General features: G+C 40.5%; 1 protein-coding gene across 3 annotated transcripts in view; it reads right to left on the reverse strand.

The window, feature by feature from the left end:
- Nucleotides 1–18,473, reverse strand: part of LOC129822180 (leucine-rich repeat and fibronectin type III domain-containing protein 1-like) — a 122,777-nt gene extending 104,304 nt beyond the window's left edge. Inside the window, exon 1 of one of the 3 annotated variants that reach the window (XM_055880238.1) lies at nucleotides 18,204–18,473. The gene's annotated coding sequence lies outside the window, so the exon portion shown is untranslated. The other 2 variants (XM_055880237.1, XM_055880236.1) reach the window with 2 other exon arrangements.
- Between the last annotated feature and the right edge of the window lie 530 nt (nucleotides 18,474–19,003).

Raw genomic sequence — 19,003 nt, forward strand, 5'->3', positions numbered from 1 at the left:
GTTTCTTGATCATCCACGATGGAATAGAGCTGTTTCTTGATCATCCACATGGAAGAGAGCTGTTTCTTGATCATCCACATGGAAGAGAGCTGTTTCTTGATCATCCACATGGAAGAGAGCTGTTTCTTGATCATCCACATGGAAGAGAGCTGTTTCTTGATCATTGACGATGGAATAGAGCTGTTTCTTGATGATCTCTACAATATGAGTCCAATACCACTTTTCACAGGGTATGGTATACATCATTTAATGTTCAATGTGTCTGAAAAGTTGGTTTGAAGTGCTGAATCTAGCCCAAAGCTAAAAGTCTAGGAGCTCCATGCCAGCCTTGCCTTGTCACTGAACAATGTCTCAAAAAATACCATTTAAATGTCAAACACTAAAGCTGGAGATCAGACTGACTTGAGACTGGAAGCTATTGTTATCCGAGTGTCAAGAGAAGCTATTTTCGAGAGCCCATTACAAACCAGGGCAGTATGACCAAGCAACATTTTCATTTAAGCCAAAAAGTGCCGTGCTGTGTCCGTATCTGTGCTCAGGCAAAAATGATGTCGCTTTGGGCTCATCAGCCATATGGTGAGAGCACTGATTAGGACTTAGCCTTGCTGAGAAGAACACCATCCCATAAGTAAAATATGGAGGTCCATCTGTTTTTGTTTGGTTTGTTTCACATCTTTCCAACGTCCTTATCTGATTCAAGGGGACAATTAATTCAAGTGTTCACTTGACTAACCAACAGGTGCCCTCCTCTCAAAAGGCATCAGCTTAGTCACAACTAGCAACATTAGCGTGATAATTGATTTAAAACAATGCATCCATTCAGAAATGAGTCATGTTAAATTTCAATGCAACTACACTGCCAATCATGTAATAAAATGGCAGATTTTAACGAAATACAGGCCAAACGTTTTTTGCAGGAATGGTTTCCTTTTCGGTTATACTGTACCAACAAACTTCTAGAATATTTGAAAAGATACTTTAATAAAAGGTAGTACCTTGTATTTATGTATTATTCATAGTTTGTGCTTCTATGCATGCTCAAATACCCCAACAATCTCTCATGATGCACATCCCCAATATCTTGCTAAAAGCACTTCACTTGTCCTTTAAAATGAGTCATCTACCTGCAAGCCTGGCTACACCATCTGAGAGCTCCAAAATCCTCTACTCAGAACGCACTCTCCTGCAGCGCAGTGAGAGTCTATGATTGATTGAATGTCTAGGCAGATTTGGTTTGATGTTATGCTGTTAACCTGCACACACCAGGTTTTAATGATTCTTCCACTGCCCCTACTACAGCCTCAGCACAACAATCATCAATACTTTTAGTAGGTAATAATTTGAGAAAAAAAGGCTTTTGTAATCAAACAAACAAAACGTAATGGTGCGTAGCTAAAACAGTCCATTTAAAAGCCTGCAGAATCACAAATCATATTGCATGATTTATACATCTACAGATTCTATACCTTAAAATACAACATAATAGAGCAACTAAAGTAGAAGTCATAGCTCTTAAAGATAATGATCTTCATTAATGGGTAGACCACCCGACATTTAGCCTCGTACTACCACATTGATCTTGCGAGCTTACATAAATGATTCGCTACACGGATCCTTATAGCGTATAATTTATGTAAGCTCGCGAGCTCAGCGTGGTATACGAGGCTACTCAACAATGGCTTTTGACCAAAACCAAAGAGTCTGGATTAATTATTTCATCTGTCAACGTTTTATAAATCCATCAAGCCAAAATGGCATTCATTCTCTTCAGACCTTTTATAGAGCAGCAGTCACAACATAATGTGCAGCTTGTCCCAGATGTGGCCACTCCTTTCACCGGCTGCTATTCTGTGAATAATTTGATATTGCACCTGAGTTCTATGTAGATTTCAAAGGGCTACAGGGGATACGCATTGTTCAAGTCTTTTTTTCCCAGGCAGACGCCTCAACCTGAGATATTGAAATAGAAATGTTGGATGGCTAAGCAACAGTCCTCTCCTCACACTGATTTCCACATAAATGGCATCTTTGAAGACCGTAAAATGCACAGCAGATCTCACTGTCTCATCGGCAGAAGACTTTCCCCCCTTAAACTATTGGGCTGACAGCCAACTGCCAAGTGTCTTCCTTCTTCAGTTGGCTGATCTGAGGATAACTGTCATGTCAAAGTTCAAAGTTCTGCAGAACTGTCAACATGCTTTACAGACACTAACAGACAAGAGGCCTCAGAGCTTCATGATGTGATTATTCTGTGCATTACAATCACATAGCTAGCTAGCTTGAGCAGAAACAAAGCTTGACCACCATGAAAACGATTTTAGTAAATAGTGCATAATAGTTTATTTATTAGACCATCATTAGAGATTTGATATGTTTTCATTGCTTGTCAACCTACAGTACCAATCAAAAGTTTGGAGACACCTACTCATTCATGGCTTTTCTTTATTTTTACTATTTTCTACATTGTAGAATAATAGTGAAGACATCAAAACTATGAAATAACACATGGAATCATGTAGTAATCAAAAAAGTGTTCAACAAATCAAAATATATTTTAGATTCTTCAAAGTAGCCACCATTTACCTTGATGACAGCTTTAGACACTCTTGGCATTCTCTCAACCAGCTTCACCTGGAATGCTTATCCAACAGTGTTGAAGGAGTTCCCACATATTCTGAGCACTTGTTGGCTGCTTTTCCTTCACTCTGGGGTCCAACTCATTCCCAACCATCTTAATTGGGTTGAGGTCAGGTGATTGTGGAGGCCAGGTCATCTGATGCAGCACTCCATCACTCTCCTTATTGGTCAAATAGCCCTTACACAGCCTGGAGGTGTGTTGGGTCATTGTCCTGTTGAAAAACAAATGATAGTCCCGCTAAGCGCAAACCAGATAGGATGGTGTATCCCTGCAGAATGCTGTGGTAGCCATGCTGGTTAAGTGTGCCTTGAATTCTAAATGAATCACTGAGTGTCACCAGCAAATCACCCCCACACCATCACACCTCCTCCTCCATGCTCCACAGTGGGAACCACAAATGCAGAGATCATCTGTTCACCTACTCTGCGTCTCACAAAGACATGGCAATTGGAACCAAAAATCTCAAATTTGGACTCATCAGACTAAAGGACAGATTTCCACCGGTCTAATATCCATTGCTCATGTTTTTTGGCCCAAGCAAGTCTCTTCTTCTTATCGGTGTCCTTTAGTAGTGGTTTCTTCGGAGCAATTCGACCATGAAGGCCTGATTCACGCAGTCTCTTCTGAACAGTTGATTTTGAGATGAGTCTGTTACTTGAACTCTGTGATGCATTTATTTGGGTTGCAATCTGAGGTTCAGTTAACTCTAATGAACTTATTCTCTGCAGCAGAGGAAACTATGGGTCTTCCTTTCCTGTGGTGGTCCTCATGAGAGACAGTTTCAACACGGCGCTTCATGGTTTTCGCAACTGCACTTTTCTGGATTGACTGACAATGTCTTAAAGTAATGATCGACTGTCGTTTCTCTTTGCTTACTTGAGCTGTTCTTGCCTTAATATGGACGTGCTCTTTTACCAAATAGGGCTATCTTCTGTATACACCCCTTACTTGTCACAACACAACTGATTGGCTCAAATGAAGAAGGAAATAAATTCCACAAATTAACTTTTAACAAGGCACAGCTGTTAATTGAAATGCATTCCAGGTGACTACCTAATGTAGCTGGTTGAGAGAATGCCAAGAGTGTGTAAAGCTGTCATCAAGGCAAAGGGTGGCTACTTTGAAGAATCTCAAATATATATGGATTTGTTTAACACTTTTTTGGATGCTACATGATTCCATATGTGTTATTTCATAGTTTTGATGTCTTCACTATTATTCTACAATGTAGAAAATAGTAAAAATATAGAAAAACCCTTGAATGAGTAGGTGTGTCCAAACTTTTGACTGGTACTGTATATTACTAAATATGTCAAGTACTGACGCAATAATGTTGGCTAATGATTGGCTATCGGTACTGTGCACAGCAATGCCATAGGGATTTACATGTCATTTTTTAAAATTGTATTTTTCTACTCCAGATGCAAACTTATACATACGCACAAATACACACAAACAATGACTACATCTCATCTGCCTAGACCCGCATGCTCACACCCCCATCCTTAGTGCCTGCCTTATTGTTGCCACTTGGCCTTAAATTGTACCCATGTATTTTTCTTGGTCGCACATTTAATTTCAATATTTAAAAAATACATAATTCGATTTTTCCATATTGTTAATAATGGTGGATTGATTGATTTCAAAGTTTGTACATGTAATTACCTGTATAAAAGGTAATGAAACAATGCTATCAGCATGCCAGCCTGTCCCAAAAATAAAGGGACGGGGCTCTGCAGCTGCATGTCTATCACGGTCACTTAATCAACTTCTCCACCCCTGCCATGCATCAAAGGGGTATCCATGTGCTATTACTGTGCTAATGCCACGTGCTCAGTCCTGTTAGAGGATTTCTCCGCCATTAGCTCCTTTTTCTCCTGTAGGAAAGCCTTTTTTCTCCTCATAAAGAAGCTTACTGCAGCCTGGCATCCAATCATCCAGCAAACTAAACACAGAGCAGCTGCTGTATAAGAAGAGAGAACATTAACTAGATAAGCCAGACATTTCTGTTTGGGAACATTCATCTTCTCAAGGACGTATAGATTTTCACAATGACTCTCTAAAACAGCAGACAGTATTGTGAACCATTGCTTCATCATGTGTATGGTAAAATGTCAGCTACGTGCAAATGCAATGCAATTAAATTATAGGAGGAAATGTACAGGGAGAGGTAACATTTACAACAAAAGGAAACCTTGTATTGCCCTGGGGAAACAGAACGTTTACAGAATAACTGCTGTTATTGATTGTGAATTGTTGGCAAGTTGTTTAGTTCATTAACAGTTTGTTGACAATTTATGAACCCTTTTGTTCAGTCAAATAGAATGCATCTATTATCTGTTTAAAAAATATATAAACATGCCAAATAGATTTTTAGTAACATAAAATAACTAAATGAGCCTGTGATTCATCATAAATAGTAGGTTTGATTGTGGTGGAGTGGAGAGAAGGTATTTATTCATCTTGGCAGATCAATTGTTGCTAATCCTGGTCACCATTCTGCATCCCAAATGGCACCCTATTCCCTATATAGTGTACTACTTTTGACCAGAGCCCTAATCAAAAGTAGTGCACTATATAGAAATAAGGTGCCATTTGGGACATATATATCCCCTTAATTCCCCTTTATCCCCATATTCCCAGTCAGGGGAAGAAATATAGTCTGATGACTGGACTGGTGAGTGAATAAAAAGCCCATCAACACTGACTGAGTGCATGTATCATTCACCCAGCATTTCTACTGAGGATGTTTGTCATTTATTGGACAAAAAAGTAATCATCTCAAAGAGAACCATCAATTCTGAGAAAAAGCATGATATGCCTCTATAAATCATAGGGCAGCTAAACATTGAATTCGCAAACACATTTTTTAAGTACATCTTTAATTATTTGTTGGTTCTGAATGTCATATAGACTGCTCTGGTTTTGGTATTCTAACAATGGAAAGTATTTATAGAGAAATTTCCAGGTATCTAAACACAAAGCTTGTGTGCTCCGGGACATGCTTGTATCACTCTTATCAATATGATGGCTGACCCTATACTTGTCAGTATTCCAGCCACACAGTTCCTCCTGACAGGGACGACTGGTAGCTTGCCATGTCTCAATGCATTTTGAGAGACAGGTTTGCTGTGGGCAGACAGGGCCTCTTATGCCACTGTTGTTTTGCATTCCAACGCGTATTCCTTCTGAGTTGGTGGTTGGTGCTTTTGTTTTGTCAATTCACATCTCATGCAAGTCAATGTCAGCCCCCCCTGTTGTGTTTGAGCCCCTTGGTACCCTGTAAACGCAGAAGATAGTCTTTTAAAACCACTCACTCTTTCCCTATAGACTGATACATCAAATACAAGAATGTCACTCACTGAGTACATATTTACAGGTTTGAAATTCTCCCAAGATCTCACATTTATTTCAAGTTTTGTCACTTTGTTTCTGACACTCATACGGTAGGTATCTAAAAAATGCTGTATATTCATATTTGGAATGTTAGTCATGCAACAAAATGAACTAATATTATATGAGCTCAGTCTACAGTTGAATGAGTCTAGTGTTGATCAATGATCTTCAGCTCTTATTGGAAACATGACCCTTCATCTCGGAACTGAAAGCGTGTTGAACTAGCAAGCTTGTTGGTTCTACACTCCTACAAGCAATAAATGATCAGCTGGAGGATCTTAAGTGCATTTTAGATACATATCAAGTAATACAGGCATCAACACATCACACTAAGTACAACCCATTACATGGATTTGGGTCTGTTGAAAATATTCAGTTATATCGCTAAAAGTGTCTCCACTCCAGGACTGTTCCTTTGAGCTATTTATCAATTCCCTTACATCATACATTCTCTCTATAACTGTCACATCCACTAATTGCCTACTGGCATCATTCTTCAATGTGGTCCCACAGAGGACAGCATGTCCATAGCAGTAATGCAACAGCACTTGTAAACTCATAAAATACACAAGTATACTTTTTGCTCTACAGAGAGTATTTTAGAACAATCTTTATAATTATCCAGTAAGATGCAAGGTCAGTCTGACAACCTTTTTTTCAAACTCTAATGTGCTGTTTCATTAAAGATTCAAAATGAAGGAATAATCATGGAGAACATGGCGGGACTATGAAAGAAAAGCTTATTAGTATCTCTTTATACATGTCCTTCAACCAGCAAAAACACCTCTTATTGTGGGTATGAACACATTCAGTGTGCTGAGCTGCATTAGATGAGGAAGTACAACTACCTGGCACATTTGAGGCGATTGGTTAGCAAAAATATGGCAAGTGGCATAGATTATTCAGGTCGTTTCTATCCTGCTGAAGAAATCTACAGGCAGATTGGACCGGCTACTGTTTTAACATCAGACAGCCATCCGATCCAAACAGAGGAAATTAAGTGGTTGTGCTGTCCCGGACAGTTGCTGCTGGGCTGGTTGACCCAGAATAGTTCATGCTTTTTCTGGTTTGACTGCAGGGAAGGGTCAGCAGAGATGTCTGCTACAAAGTCTGCTACAGAATTTACTACAACACTACTTTGTGCTCAAGGCAATACTGTAGTATGAAATTCTATTGGCGCTAACAATCAATGCAGCACTCATAGGGCCGAAGGAGTCCTAGCTGACCAAACATATTAGAGAGCATAAAACATGCAGAGTGTTTGCAAATGAAGATTCCCACAACAGTAATTTATGCATCATGGACATCAAGGTTAGTGGGCCTTTACTAGGTAGCTTTGAGCCCTGCTCTCCCTAGCACTAATGCCCATAGTAACTACAAACTCCTTAGTGCAGGGGTCGGCAACAGGCAGCCTGTGTGCCAAAACTGACCCGTAAGTGATTTTGTTGACCCCCCAAATAGTTTTGGGATTTTAGTTTTTGGTTAAAAAAATATATACTAATATCATTGAAATAATAATTCGTTCTTAACTGACCTATCCAGTTAAATAGAGGTTTAAAAAAGTGTTGTTATTTCCTTTGGGCTTAGTTGTGGTCAATTTATAGTGTACAAATTATTGTAATAATGTTCTGGCCCCCCGACCATGCACACCACCAAAAAACGGCCCGCAGTTGAATTGAATGGCCTACCACTGCTTTAGTGAATGAGCCGCAAAGACTTAGAGAAGTGCTAGTCTGGGATATCAGCCTAATCAATATTATCTGATGCAGCTACTGAAAGTATATCCAGATCAATGTCACCTTCCTTGATTCAAAAAGCAGATATGGTCTAAGAGGTTGACTGGTTGGTTGGCTTGGCTGACTACTACAGTACAGTAAATACTAGTTCATGTGTGGATAACAATATCATATCTCTTCATTGTAATTCCCCTATAAAGACAGTGACATCTATGCCCCGTAGCAGTAGTCTAAGGCTGTGCCAATGGCGGAACGGCCACACTGCAGAGGAGCGGTTCTTGGAGGAGACAGGTGCCACCTGTAATCTTGTTATCTTTGCTCCATAGAGTCAACAGAGAGGCTGGGAGGCTGATTTGTAGCTTGGGTATAATAATGCTCTTTAGCAGTAGCAGAAGGTACAATATGAGATGCTCCAAAGAAAATGACATGGTCAATATGTCCATCTTCCATCTGAATGAGGATATCAGGATTCTAATGAACCTAGCTCAACTTGACCTTACCTGTCATTGGAAATACAGTACCAGTCAAAAGTTTGGACACACCTACTCATTCAAGGGGTTTTCTTTATTTTTACTATGTTCTACATTGTAGAATAAAAATGAAGACATGTAGTAACCAAAAAATAGTTAAATATATTAGATTTGAGATTCTTCAAAATAGCCACCCTTTACATTGATGACAGCTTTGCACACTCTCTTAAAAAAAGGTTAAAAAAAATGTCATTCTCTCAACCAGCTTCCTGAGGAATGCTTTTCCAACAGTCTTGAAGGAGTTCCCACATATGCTGAGCACTTGTTGGCTGCTTTTCCTTCACTCTGCAGTCCTACTCAATTGGGTTGAGATTGGGTGATTGTGGAGGCCAGGTCATCTGATGCAGCACTCCATCACTCTCCTTCTTGGTCAAATAGCCCTTACACAGCCTGGAGGTGTGTTTTGGGTCATTGTCCTGTTGAAAAACAAATTATAGTCCTGCTAAACGCAAACCAGATGGGATGGCGTATCGCTGCAGAATGCTGTGGTTGCTATGCTGGTTAAGTGTGACGTAAATTCTAAATATATCACAGACAGTGTCACCAGCCAAGCACACCCACACCATCACACCTCCTCCTCCATGCTTCACGGTGGGAACCACACATGCAGAGATCATCCATTCACCTACTTTGCGTCTCACAAAGACACGGTGGTTGGAAACAAAAATCTCAAGTTTGGACTCATCAGACCAAAGAACAGATTTCCACCAGTCTAATGTCCATTGCTTGTGTTTCTTGGCCAAAGCAAGTCTCTTCTTATTATTGGTGTCCTTTAGTAGTAGTTTCTTTGCAGCAATTTGACCATGAAGGCCTGATTCACGTAGTCTCCTCTGAACAGTTCATGTTGAGATGTGTCTGGTACTTGAACTATGTGAAGCATTTATTTGGGCTGCAATCTGAGGTGCAGTTAACTCCAATGAATGTATCCTCTGCAGCAGAGGTAAATGAGAGCCAGTTTCATCATAGCGCTTGATGGTTTTTGCAACTGCACTTGAAGAAACTTTCAATGTTCTTGACATTTTCCAGATTTACTGACCTTCATATCTTAAAGTGATGATGGACTGTCGTTTCTCTTTTCTTATTTGAGCTGTTCTTGCTGTTCTTGTCTTTTATCAAATAGGGCTATCTTCTGTATACCACCCATACCTTGTCACAACACAAATGATTGGCTCAAACTCATTAAGGAAAGAAATTCCACAAATTAACTTTTAACAAGGCACACTTGTTAATTGAAATGCATTCCTGGGGACTACCTCATGACACTGGTTGAGAGAATGTCAAGTGTGCAAAGCTGTCATCAAGGCAAAGAGTGGCAACTGAAGAATCTCAAATATAAAATATATTTTGATTTGTTTACACTTGTTTGGTTGCTACATGATTCCATATGTGTTATTTCATATCTTTGATGCCTTCACTATTATTCTACAATGTAGAAAATAGTAAAAAAAAGAAAAACAACTTTGAATGAGTAGGTGTATCCAAACATTTGACTAGTACTGTACATCTGGTTCTACCTTCATCTTCGCTTCCCAGTCAATCAACTGCTCAATTTCATCATCAAGGTATAGAGGTGATTTCTGCTCTTTAAACACCATGTGTTTCTGCCTCTCTCAATCCAATGGTCCTTTGCTCCTCTGTTACAGTGTGCTCCCTCCCTGCTGACTGTGGTGACCAGCTGTGTTCTCTGCTGCCCTTGAGCTCCATCCTACATCTCATGCTCTGCATGCCACATGTATCAGGTCAACCCTTTGGCTCCCCAGCCCCAGGACCCAGCCTGGTTTATCTGCTAATGCCAAGAGAGGCCCTGGTCTGCCCCAGGATGAGATGCACACTCCAGGCCTACGATCATCACCCAGTTCCCCTTGGGATACTGAAAGCAATTTCCCCTTATTCAGATTTGAAGCTCAACTTTGGGGGCGGCTAAAGGAAAGCCCTTAGGTATAATATGTATCAACCGACCGATCATTCTAAAAGTTGTTTGCTTAGTTAGAATACCACATTTTACATGAACAAGTCAAACAGCACCATCATCTAGTTTCAATGTTTCATAACTCATCTTTAGTATAACAGTATGCACATTTTTGTTAACACTAACACTCGGGAGGCGAAGGTCGAGTCATGTGTCCTCCGAAACATGACCCGCCAAACCACGCTTCTTAACTCCCGCCCGCTTAACCCCGAAGCCAACCACACCACTGTGTCGGGGGAAACACCGTTCAACTGACTACCAAGGTCAGCCTGCAGGGTACTGGCCTGCCACAAAGAGTCCCTAGAGCGCGATGAGCCAAGGAAAGCCACACCAGCCAAACCCGGACGACGCTGGGCCAATTGTACATCGTCTTATTGAACTCCCGATCACGGCCGGTTGTGATACAGCCCGGGATCGAACCCGGGTCTATAGTGACGCCTCTAGCACTGCTATGCAGTGCCTTAGACCGCTGCTCTACTCAGGAGGCCCATGTTAACACTTTTCTAACAGAAATTGCCGGCAATGGGTACTTTTTCATGAAATGTGTACTGAATCTACTGTGGCTACTCCTATTATGAGCGGTAGTACAATAGTGAATGAATTTGCCTATATTGCTTCCTGTGAAGTTACCTTACACATAACAAAACAGATGTTATTGTTTTATACAGCTGTTTGACATCCAGACCTCATTGAGTACAGCTCTACAGTGGGTAGGCTATGCATAATAATTTTCAAATCCAGATTTTCTTTCATTCTCCCAATACAGATCTGGTGGTTTTGGCATGTCTCTTCCCTCTCGTTTCTGCAGTGACTGATAAAACCCATATCAGCCCTGATTTCATAATACTAACACATGATAGCAGCAACCAGAGCAGCTGCTGTAACACAATGCAACAGACTGGCAACCCAGAGAGGCTACATTAATCTCACCCTACTGCCTATACTGCCAACCTAGAAAGCAGCAGCTGCCTTCCCACCTATCTGCTTGTGGATCTGTTTAACTATTACCTATTGTCATTTGAAATTATTCTCACATATTTCTTAATATTGTGTGTATTCATGCATCATTATCAAATCCATGTAGTCAGTATTTGTATTTATTATGGATCCAGCTACTCCTCCTGGGGGCCGGTAAAATGAATGCAGTTATACAATTTTAAAAGCATTACAATACATTCAGACTTCACAACACAGGCCCCTACTCCACTATCACATATCTACAACACAAAATCCATGTGTATGTGTGTGTATAGTGCATATGTTATCATGTGTGTGTATGCATCTGTCTGTGCCTATGTTTGTGTTGCTTCACAGTCCCCGCTGTTCCATAAGGTGTATGTTATCTGTTTATTATATCTGATTCTCCTGCTTGTATCAGTTACCTGATGTGGAATAGAGTTCCATGTAGTCATGGCTCTATGTAGTACGGTGTGCCTCCCATAGTCTGTTCTGGACTTGGGAACTATGAAGAGACCTCTGGTGGCACGTCTTGTGGGGTATGCATATGTGTCTGAGCTGTGTGCTAGTCATTTAAACAGACAGCTCTCGGTGCTTTCAACATGCTTTCACAAATACAAGTCGTGATGAAGTCAAGCTCTCCTCCACTTTGAGCCAGGAGAGATTGACATGCATATTATTAATGTTTCCTCTCTGTGTACATCCAAGGGCCAGCCGTGCTGCCCTGTTCTGAGCCAATTGCAATTTTCCTAAGTCCCTCTTTGTGGCACCTGACCACACAACTGAACAGTAGTCCAGGTGCGGCAAAACTAGAGCCTGTAGGACCTGCCTTTTTGATAGTGCTGTTAAGAAGGTAGAGCAGCACCTTATTATGGACAGACTTCTCCCCATCTTAGCTACTTTTGTATCAATATGTTTTGACCATGACAGTTTACAATCCAGGGTTACTCCAAGCAGTTTAGTCACCTCAACTTGCTCAATTTCCACATTATTTAACACAATATTTAGTTGAGGTTTAGGGTTTAGTGAAAGATTTTGCACAATCTTTTTATTATCAATTTCTCTCAGCCAATCATCAGTCTTTGTGTAAGTGCTTGTTGAGTGTCCTTCCCTATAAACATGCTGAAAGTCTGTTGTAAATGTGTTTCCTTTAAAATGGCATTGTATCTGGTCAAACACATTTTCCCCCCAAACTTTTCTAAGGTTGCTAACAGGCTGATTGGTCGGCTATTTGATCCAGTAAAGGGGGCTTTACTATTCTTAGGTAGCAGAATGACTTTTGTTTCCCTCCAGGCCTGAGGGCACACACTTTCTAGTAGGCTTAAATTGAAGATATGGCAAATAGGAGTCGCAACATAGTCCGCTATTATCCTCAGTAATTTTCCATCCAAGTTGTCAGACCCCAGGGACTTGTAATTGTTGATAGACAACAATCCTTTGTTCTCCTCTTCCACACTCACTTCACGGAATTCGAAATTACAATTCTTGTCTTTCATAATTTGGTCAGATATACTTAGATGTGTAGTGTCAGTGTTTGTTGCTGGCATGTCATACCTAAATTTGCTAATCTTGCCAATGAAAAAAATCATGAAAGTAGTTGGCAATATCAGTCGGTTTTGTGACAAATGAGCCATCAGATTCAATGAATGATGGAGCTGAGTTTGCCTCTTTCTACTAAATGTCATTGAAGGTGCTCCAAAGCTTTTTACTCTCATGCTTTATGTCATTTACCTTTGTTTCATAGTGTAATTTCTTTTTATTCAGTTTAGTCACATGATTTATCAATTTGCAGTACGTTTGCCAATCGGTTATGCAGCCAGACTTTTGCCTTATCCCTCTCAACCATACAATTTTTCAATTCCTCATCAATCTATGGGGATTTAACAGTTTTTACCGTTATTTTCTTAATGAGGGCATGCTTATTAGTAACTAGGATAAGCAATTTCATAAATGTGTCAAGTGCAACGTCTGTTTGCTCCTCATTACACACCACGGACCAACAAATAGTATTTACATCAACAACATAGGAATCACTACAAAACGTATTGTATGACCTCTTATACACTATATTAGGCCCAGCCTTTGGAACTTTGGTTTTCCTAGATATGGCTACTATATTGGAGGCCAAAAGTCTGTGTAGCCAATAGAGAGTGAGAGTCCCGAGTGTGGGAACAAACATAGTCTGTCCCACGGTTGGGTAAAGAAAGGTTGTAGTCACAAAGTATGCAGGAGTCATGAGGCAAATAGCAAAATAGCAAAATGCACAAGAAAAAAAAACATATAAAGACTTGGGGCTATCCATTGTAAGTTCAACGTGATCAATACATATTGATGATTTCATTCCTGTGCTGTTTATTACTACCCTGATAGGTTGACTGATCACAGTTTGAAGCTTTTTCTTGAGTGGGCAAGTTGATGAAAGCCAGTCAATATTTAAATAACCCAGAAAATATACTTCTCTGTTGATATCACATACATTGTCAAGCATTTGGTCTATAGCAGCTTCCCACAAGAATGGGCTTTCGGTGAGACAGAAGAACCTATAGCCATATTACTTCAACAGTATGTATGATAATGTGTATGATAATGAGGCTCTCATGATGGCTGATTTCATTAGGCAAAGGCATGGCACCAAAACCCTGGGTATCTACTGTAACACAGTCCAATGCGCTGACTAGCAAGAGAAGGGGTGATAACCTATCTCACCCCAACCGCTGCATAGATAGTCCAAATCTAAATACACAACAACCCACTGGGTACACACTGGTTGACTCAATGTTGTTTCCAAGTCATTTCAATAAAATGACGTTGAACCAACGTGGAATAGACGTTGAATTTATGTCTTTGCCCAGTGGGAAGGCCTGTTGCACTTGTTGTTTAATTTATTCAAAACACTAATCCAATAGGGCTCAAGCGTATTAACGCTCCTAAGAATAGACCTCATTAACCTCTGTGTTCAGATATCTTTACAAGCCACTTATAGCCGGCCCTTATTATGTACAGACACGGAGCAAGTATTTAAAATACATAACCTGGTGCTGCAGCTTCAAATGTCAATGCTTCTGACTGAAACAAATCCTTCAACAGCTCATTCAAATATTCAACATGCACACCCAAAGGAATAGATCTCATGAACTCTATAAACCTGGGGCTATTTATTCCTAATGTTGTAGTCTTCGTACCCATAAAGGACCCAGTACTTTGCTCCACGCATGGCTAGGTTGTTTTATCTGTGTGATGAATGTGTGTCCCTTATCTTCACCTTTGAAGGCATCCGTCCAACAGGGTGTGGCCATTGCAACACATAAACCATGTGACAGCACCTCTCCGTCTCAGCGCTTCATTGCACTGGGCAGGCTGGGCAGCTGTGGAGAGGTGGTGCCCCTGATGTGTCAGAACATGGAGTCCCATTCCTGATTGAGATGGATGAGCAGATACCGTAGCTGCACCTGGTGAACGGCACTAACCAGTGGTGGAGTGGCACTGCAAGCTTCTATGTAAAATGCATGCGGCATACTGTACTACTGATGTAGCAACTCAGCGAATCGATGTACACAGTTTCCCCTTGGTATGTCAAAGGAGAGTGGGACGAATTAAAATGGTAGTGATATGGGGGGGATGTATGCCTCATTTAATGGTAAGCGTTTTGATATTTTGCCTCTACCTCTCTTTAATGGATTTACAACCTTCACTACTACCCTGTTTACATCTGACAGAGCACCTTATTTCTCCCATCTACATTGCCTGAGTGAACAAAATATATAATCCTATGAAACCCACATGCTGACCTCTTTGAGCCCTCTACTGAGTCTGAAGACTAGGATTGGCAAGGACACAAATACCTCCTATCTCTGGAGACTGCCTACAGAGACATAGCCTATTAATCCAGAAACTAACAACATAAATATTGAATGCCTGAAAAGGAGAAAGGAGAAAATAACCCTTAAAAATGGCTACCTTTTTGACCATAAGACTACATTCTAACTGAGGTCCATCAGAGTGGTTGGACAGCGAATAATACCTTCGCTAGCTGCTAGAGATAATATTGTGTTGCCATTGTTTTTTAACGTTTGTTTATGCATAACTCTGTGTTGTTGTTTTTGTCGCACTGCTTTGCTTTGTCTTGGCCAGGTCACAGTTGTAAATGAGAACTTGTTCTCAACTGGCCTACCTGGTTAAATAAATGTGAAATAAATAAAAAAAAATATATTTTTTAAATAACTTACTTTTTGATGTCCTATGTTCTCTTTTGAACTAAATAGATAAAGACTCTTAATAAACATTTCTAAGACTGCATCACTTATGAGCACATTAAATGGTGAGCTAACTAACTAATTTGCATATTGTCCTGTATAGTAATGTCACTTTCAGGAGTCTACCTAATACAACCTGTAGTTTTCTATGGCGACTTTGTTACGTGGTAAAAGGCTATGTGGCGCTATTTTAAACTTACAACCAGATTCAGCACCATGGTCAGCTTTGAGCTCGGAATGCGGAAATATGAAGTACAGCACCACAGGCCAGTGGGACAGCGACCGTAATACACAGGGTCAGCTCTGCTGCCGCACTGTAGCATTATAGTCTACTCATGATCATGAATAATATGTAATATATATAGAGAGAAAAATTGCCGTTACATTGGGCTTCGCTTCCTTCTCAACGTCGCGCCTATGGGTAACGTTAAGTCTATGAGAAAAGCGTGCCTGATTTGCAACCCATGGATAAAAATCGGAACATTCACATTCGTTCCTTATGCGTTCGATTGGTCGGTACTGAACCGAATAATAGACGGCTGTAGTTTAGCAGTCAGTGTCCCCAAGCGGCCATTGGGCTTTTCTACAGTGATACACATTCTCCAGTGCTGCCGCTAACTTGAGAAAGTCGACGTTGTGCTGATGCAGACACGCCCGTGCCACTTGCGCTCCAAGCAGGCTGGTCTGTGCTTTCAACCAACATTGGCAACTTCAATGGACGATTCAACTGACGTAGTTATGTGTGGCCCATGTGTTCTGTATTCAAGCACCTTTTGATCTGAATGCTCACACAGCTTCAGTGGTTGTAGCCAAGCAACACAAACCTATGATAATGCATGCAGAATGCATGCTGCTTCTACAGACACAGACCTGCCTTGAACCAATCTATTATCTGACTTTGTTCCCTCTGGTAATTTGATTACACACATCACGTAGCAATAGCCTAATTAGGGTCCATTACAACGAATCCATACAAGGGTAAGTATTCCTTAGGAATACATCCTTATAGGAAGCTGCATGACTCTCCACCACACAGATTACATTTCAAACCAGGTGAATAACCCAATACTGCGAAAGGTCAATTGAAACCTTTGTGTGTTACTAGGCTACAATGTCAACCATCTCATATGAAAATTAATATGAGTCATCTATCAACATACAAAAACCGTATTCTTTTAGTTGCTTTACCCAGGCTGCCCGTTGTCTCACAGCACTAGTTGTAGGCTACAGCCTACTATTTATCATCCGTATGTATCATCTTGATAGGACGCTTTTGCACCTATACAGATGTAGGTTACAGGCTACGTGACTTAAATCAGCAAAATCATTTAACAAAACTGGTCCAGGACATCAAACTCTATTTATATCATAATGCAATTAGTCAGACAATACTTTAGATTGAATAGCCTATGCGGCATGAACGCATTAATAGCCTATAGCCTATACTGACAAATGGCAGAGTAGTTTCTGTTATTCAAAATAGCATCACATGAACATTATATACCTATCAAGATATCTGTAAAAACCACACACAATATCAAATCATCCACCAACGTGTGAGCCCGAAAAAAGTGTTTAGCACAACACTAATTTACCATTTATTGAGCATGCAATTGCTGTGATCAAAGATAAAACACATGACTGACTGACCTTTACGGGTGTCATTAACAGGATACGCCGCGGATGTTTATGGGTAGACACATGGGCGTTATTTCCACTGTTCAAACATTGTTTTACTGAATCATTTTTAGTCGAAGAGGAGTGAAATTGACGAGAGAGGTAGTAACCAACAACGGGTTGACTTTGACTTCAGAAATTGGTCGACAAATTGTTAGGCGAAGTCCTTTCTTAAACCATCATTATCAAAAATCCAGTGACCGAGGCAGGGAAAGATATATCCCTGATACCTGCATCGTGTTAAAACCCCACCTTAATCCCAATACAATCCAAGTGAGACTGAAAAAGATATGCAAGCGAAAAACCAAGTCCAAAATCCAGCTATCGTCCCAGGAAAGTGTAGCCTGTCAAATGAGTAGCCTGTCAAGTGAGCCTTGCCGCTTTGAATAAGACACGTTGGGCTGCATTAGAGGTATATTCACATAGTGCAATATGCATGTACCAATATTGTCATTATGAATGATGATGGTAGAAAGCCATGCAGTTAAGGATCCTTCGAAGCAATGGGTTGTCAGGCTAGTGTTTTTGAACGGACACGCGATTGGAACAGACGCATTGGGATTGGTGTTAACATTCAGCCACACCGTTTCTGATATTCTGCTTATCTATAAGTCTGAGATGGTTGTGAAGGTCGACGACTACAATGACAGCCTAGAATAGATAAGCGCTATTTATTTTATTTTATAATAATCAAATCAAGGTTGCCAAACATCCTGCTCTCCTTGATAATGTTGGCCGTTAACTTCCCTTGTCGTTTTAAGGAACACCACCCACGCATAGTTTAAAGCGTGTATTTCTCTTGATAGCCAATATATGCTTACCCACGCGAGCAATTAGTTTTCATACATGGCTTGCTTCTTTGTCCACTCGTTCTGCAAAAACAATGCGGTCGATTTTTCCGGGCAGGGTAGTGGCAGAATTAATCCTGCTTCATTCCATAGAGCGAGCAGGCAAGATTTTGCAATGCGTCTCTACTCAACAGCATAACACTTGCGTAATATGAGGATCACGACTGATAGGCTTACAAATGAATAGATATTTCCTCACCATGATGTCTTGAACAGATGCAGAACAGAGAAAATCTTTACAAAGTGGCCCATAGACGAATTCATGTTATAAGAAGAACATTACTTTGCGACATATTCTATATGACAAGCACAGCATTGCAGCAATGTGATGTCATTTAATTTAAGGTAATACACCAAACATTGCGTTTTCTGGTCTCGGATGGGATGCTGATTAAGGTCTCTGATTTCTGGAGAGTTTATCCGTATTGGTGGGATGCCAGAGTGACATGGGATACGACTTCAGGATGGGCTGGCTGTTGTGACCGGTACATAATGAGATACTGCGTGGGGGGTTGTCTGAATGACAGTTGAGCTGCACATTGTAAAAGTATTCGTTTTCAGATGATCATCCCTTTCTTCGTCACTCTCCACCTAATCCATATCTCATGGAATGTTGATGGAACAAATAGAACACATCATCTTTATTTTACAGTTTTAAACCTACCCCTGTAAGGAAAATGTGGTTGAGAAAGGTATATTGGTCAGGATTACAGTAACACCCCCATAATGCTCTCTTACGGGTGTTTTCACATATAGTCCTCTTTAAAATAACTGATCTCAGTCCTCTTTAAAGTGAACAGGAGGGATAAAGAAGAAAAAAGCGAAAGAACTCAGTTCTCTTTGTATTCACACTGCCCTTGCCTCTGAATGAGGACTCAACTCTTTTGCCAGTTCACTTCACCTATTTTGTAGACCGAGTCCTCTTTGCATTTACATTGCTATGTTTAGAAAGGACCCAAGATATTTTTCCAACATGCACTCTTAGTTTTTACAAAGTAC

Source organism: Salvelinus fontinalis, chromosome 24 (genome assembly GCF_029448725.1).
Source record: "Salvelinus fontinalis isolate EN_2023a chromosome 24, ASM2944872v1, whole genome shotgun sequence".
Lineage (NCBI taxonomy): Eukaryota > Metazoa > Chordata > Actinopteri > Salmoniformes > Salmonidae > Salvelinus > Salvelinus fontinalis.